The following is a 5342-nucleotide window of genomic DNA, read 5'->3' on the forward strand; positions in this document are numbered from 1 at the left end:
AAGGGGGCACTCCCAGTGTTCAGCTTTTCTTGGTGGTGATGTGGGTGGTATAAAATAGCAATATAGCCATGACCACACAGTGCTGAGCTCTGCCCCCTCTCTGCAGACAGGACAGTTTCTTATATTGAAGGCTCCTACTATGAAATGAGACTGTCATTGCTTAACTTTAAAGTAGATTAAAATTAAAAGCTGCTTAAAAGTCAAGGCTTCTGTTAATTCTGTGGTCCAAAAAGAATATTAGCTTCTGTTTTACAAATTGTCTTGTAGCTGTCAGTTTCATTTGTAGAGCTGTTCCTTCTATGCTTAGCGCCAGCAAGAGGCTGAAGGAAAATCCACCTCTCTGTGTCTGTGTTCAATACAGGAGAATCATGTTCAGCAAACATTTGAAAAGCATTGTATATGGTGTGTGAAACCAGAAGTAGTAGATCAATACTAAGCAAGCTGTTTCCTACAAAATATTTATACAAATAGAATTGAAGTGGATGTGGAATAACTTATTATTCATGCAGGATCAGGGAGAATTTTCTGCCTACACAGTAATTCTGAGAACCGAATACTGCAGTTGAATAAAGGATTTCAAAATTGTAAAGGAAATGGGAACCTCAAAATTATTTTTTTCTCTGTGATGTGTTGGGAAGGATAAAAATGTCCAACTCCAAACTATTATGTTACCACCTGAGCAAATGACGCAGTAACTCATGATCAATAAACCTCCCCTTGCCAACAAGCTCCCCTGGCACTGGCAGGAGGCAACAGCTGGATTCTAAATAGTTTGTACAAACTGGAAAACTAGAAAAGCCTAATTTCCCCTAATGGTCACTCTGGGCATGGAATTGTGCTGTAAAATTGTGATTAGTGGGGATCTGAAGAGCTCTGTTGGTCCCTTCCTATTCAAGTGGAAAAAATCTTTCTCCTTCCCTGAATTTTTAAAAATTTTGGTACAAAACATTTTTGACATGCCAAAAAATATTATACTTGCAAGGATTAGTAATTGTTTTTTAAAGAATATTTTAGGACTACAGTGAGCCTGAATGCTTTTGAACAAATTGGTTTCCAGTAGTTGTGTCCAACCTAAAACTAATTCCAGAGCTTTGCTCTGGGAGTCCCTACTGCCTGTTGTACCACAATATACACAGCATTCAAGTTGTAAGAGAAGATAAAACAGCTGTTTCATTAATTAAATACCTTGTCTTGACTGTATATGCAAAATAAATTTTAGCACTCACAAAATAAAATTTACACTTGATAAAGAAAGTTGAGATGAAATGGATGTGTGAAAAACTGTCTTATTGTGAATGGAGTAAATATTGGTGCAGCTAATATCTTTTAACTTGTTTAACTCTAAAGACTAAAATATGCCTTCTAAACCAAGATTTGCCAATATATTTTTCATTTACCTTGGTTTTTTTCCCAGTTTTGTAATACAATGCAGCGTTCTTTCTCTGCCAGCAAGAAGTGTGTATCTATTGCTTCATGAAATGGAAGCAGGTTAAGATCTCACAACAAACAGCTCCAACTATTTATTGAATTATTTTAGATAACTGCAGATGAATTATTTAATGCAGCATATACCTTTTTATAAATTAAAGTGAATGAACCAGTAAGCCTTATGTGCATCTTCCTGTTCTATTTCTGTCTTCCCATCCTTTCATCCCCACACAAATCCTAATTCTCTCACTCTCCTTTTGAAATGCCCTTTGTTTCCTCCTCTCTCTGCACATCTGGTTGTCCTGCTCTTCCCCCTTCCCCCCTCCAGCTTGATAGTCTCATTTTTAAAGCTTTGTTCTGCAAAGTACATAATTAAGCAGTAAGACATGACAGGGCATGAATATCGTTGTATTAATTGAGGGGAGAGAGAGGGAAACCGAAGGAAAACTACAGAGAAACAATACCAGCTGGCACTCCATGGGTGTATAATTTGCCATTCATTTAGGAGAAAGCTCATCCATGGGGTGGAATTTTCACTGGGAAGTGATGGCCAAGCCCATGTACCGAATGGATGCTTCTCAGGCGGGAGCTTTGCTTCGCACTTGGGGCAGCCTCACAGCTGCAGCTCCTGCTCCTTAGACCTGCTCTGATCTCTGCTGCTGGCCTTTTGTGACCGAGGGGGCTCTGCAGCCAAAAATCTATTAGCTGATCCATGGAGATGGATGGCTCTTTTGGGTGGCTGTTGCAGTGCAAGTGACATTTTTCTGCTGAGAAGTAGGTGTTAATAGTGTAATTCTGTACTTAGCTAAAGTGACTGTAGCATCTGTCCAGTGCTAGTAATTGTAACAGCTATTTTCACTTGAAAATGTGTGAAGAAAATACTAATGAGTGGTTGGCAAGGGCCTGCAAGTGTGAAGTCTCTGCTGCCCATCTCTGTGCCCAAGTGGTGTACAGTAAACTTTGTCTCTGAGGGAGAAGAAAGAGGGAAAATGAAAGCTCTCCCATGAGGAAAGAGCGAGCTGGTAGCAGTGACCGTGGGGAGAGCTGGGGGAAGTAACTGTGTGCACAGAGCTACCAGCCCACTGTGCTAAAACTGGAACTGCTTTTTAATTTCTGTGGATTTGATGATGTTTTAGTAATTTATACCCATCAGAGTGGAAAAATGAAAGCTGTAGTGGTGTGTGCAGTTGGGCTGGATCAGATGGAAAGCTTTAAAAAGAAAAATTCAAAATGAATTGCAATTCAATCTCTTTCCTGGACTAGGCCAGTTTGCATTACAAATGCAGTCCTGAGTTGAAGTGAATCTATAGCACATGCTTACAAATATTTGAAACAAGGCTTCTGCAGGTAGATGTAATTGAGAATTAAACATGTAGTTTAAGCTTTTCATCTGTGTGCGTGTGTGAGCATAATGATACATCACTGTCCTAGCCTGTGATAGTACAAAGTGGTAAGGATTAGAGATGCACTTCATGACAAATAATAAAGTACAGAACATTTTGTCTGTTTTCTCAGACTTTCCTTCCTCCCAGCTACTGACTGGCTTCCAAAAAAATGCTGAGGCATTGGTCAAGAGCAGTTCAAGAAATACAGAGAAGTTATTCAAAAAATCACATGAAAAATTGCTTCCTCTTCTGCACATTTTGAAGTCTGATGTAAGACATGAAAATATTTAGGTGATCTTGGTTGTTTTCTTGGGGGCACCATCTTTCCATTCATAAAAGAAATGGCAGGCAAATATGCAGCACTAAATGCAGTTTTATTACACAGATACTGTGCAGCATGTTTATACATATATGACTTTGCATCATATAAGAAACTAATATATTTGTATACAATTGGCAAAGCTCTGGCCACTAGTTTTAATGAACAACTTTTTAATTTGAGAAAGTAGTTTTTAATGTGTGAGGGTTTTTAAAACAAGTTTTGATACTGAAGCATCAGAACGATAGTAGTAACAAAATTCTTGTGGGCAGTTGTGTTGTTCAGAAGAGATTCCAGACAAAACATTCCAGATTCTTCTTAGTAATTATCCTAGGCAAGAATAGGAACTGGGACCCACTTTGCTTTTATGCCTTTTTTCCTGGCCACTGGAAAAGACAGCCCTGTTCTAATTTTGTCTTGAAAACAAACATGATTCTGTTAACTCCATTCATCCTGTAGACCACCTTACCTCATACAGTGATTTTGATCTTCCAGAATTCCCTACATTATGGTGATTTATTTTGCCTTCTCTCTTGGAAGGAGGGCAATACTTTCATCTTCCATGCCAAGGTCTGGTGGCTGCAGCTTGTGTGCTCTGAGGTGTGTGTGCTTGCAGCTGATGTACTTGCTTTTGTTCCTCATGAGCTGGGCTTCATTCGTTTTTGGGTTTTTAGAGGCCAGCAATTGGCAGCTGTGAGCAGTGCCTGGTGAAGGTACTGAGAATTGAATGCAGATATATGTGGGCAGAACATGGTACTGCTTTGAAAACTGTTCAAGTGATGTTAATTTTTGCATTCTGTTTTATACTAGGACAGCTTTGAGAGGGTTGTCTCGGTCTCTTGGGAGAAATTCTGTCATGAAGATAAATGAATAAATAGTGAAAACTCATTGAGTGACCCTACAGTAAAAAAAAGAACTTAGGCTATTTCTTGTATCTTATTTTCCTGAAGATGTTGAAATGAAGGAAACAATGGGGAAGGAAAAAACATTTTTCACTACATTTCATGGTGTTTCTGCTGCCTAGATTCTGTCACTGTTGCTTTATGGAGTACCTTACTTCCACATTTGCGTCCAAATTGAGCTAGACCCTTCTGAAACAGGGCAATAAAAAAAACCCCAACAACTTACTTTCTTCCCCCTGAGATTTAACTATGCCCACAGCACCATGGGAGGATTTCACTGGAGAATTCCAAGGGCTGTCTGTTGGCTTGATGTGTCCCTTCTGCAATTGTTCTTGGACCAGGTCTTTCAAAGCACTCAATTTTCTCCGCTCAAGGGGCCACTGATCCACCCAAACTGGATCATCTGTTTTCCAGGTCAACTTCAATGTGGCGAGTGCCGCAGTGACCCCTATTAAAAATCCACGTCGGTCTTCGCTCCCCATTGTGCCAAAAGGTCCCGACCCCAGACTGTGATCGGCTTTTGGATGACAAAAGGACGAATGATCGCCGTCTTGTCTCCTGGTCCCGTGACAACGACAGAATTCTCACTTTGCAGACACAGAGATGCTCCCCCTATGCCTGAGAGAGAACCCAATGGCGCGACCAAGCTCCAACTGCGTGGCCAAAAGATGTACGATATTACCGTTACATCCGCCCCTGCGTCGCGCATACCTCTGATCGCTATTGTTCTGTCCCCACATGTCAATTGGCGTGTGAGCGTGGGTCGGAACAATAGCGATGGATTGGAAGCGAATCAGAAAAGCATTGGCAGAAGAAAAGCATTTATTTCTGGGATCAGGAGATCTGACAATGCCGGTGACATATGATGCCCAGGGACAGAATCAAGGTGGGAAAGGATGGGTCATGAGACACTCAAAGACTTAGGGAAGGCGGCTCAAACTTTTGGGCTGAACTCACAATACTTCAAACAGCTACTAAGAGGGACATTCACCATATATGACCTCACGCCATATGATATTCGAAGTATTGTGGCAATGATTCTCACTGACACACAGAGTCTCGTCTGGGAAAAAAGGTAGAGAAAATATCTTTCTGAATTGCGGAATAGATATCAAGGTGGGCCAAACGCGAACCTCACAGAAGGGCAGTTAGCAGGGGATCCTCCAGATGACAACCCAGGGGAACAAGCAGCGCGGCTTCCACGAAGACATCAAAGAAGCAGCACGAATGGCAATCATGCAAATTACACCAACAGGAGCTCCGGATGTTCCGTTCTCTTGCATCAGGCAAGGTCCCACAGAGCCATTC

The 5342-nt window shown here is 41.1% G+C and overlaps 1 protein-coding gene across 2 annotated transcripts in view; it reads left to right on the forward strand.

Annotated features, from left to right (window-relative positions):
- CDK14 (cyclin dependent kinase 14) overlaps positions 1–5342 on the forward strand; it is a 350786-nt gene that overhangs the window by 35822 nt on the left and 309622 nt on the right. The gene's annotated exons all lie outside the window — the stretch shown is intronic.

This window comes from Melospiza melodia, chromosome 1, assembly GCF_035770615.1.
Source record: "Melospiza melodia melodia isolate bMelMel2 chromosome 1, bMelMel2.pri, whole genome shotgun sequence".
In the NCBI taxonomy this organism is placed as follows: Eukaryota; Metazoa; Chordata; class Aves; order Passeriformes; family Passerellidae; genus Melospiza; species Melospiza melodia.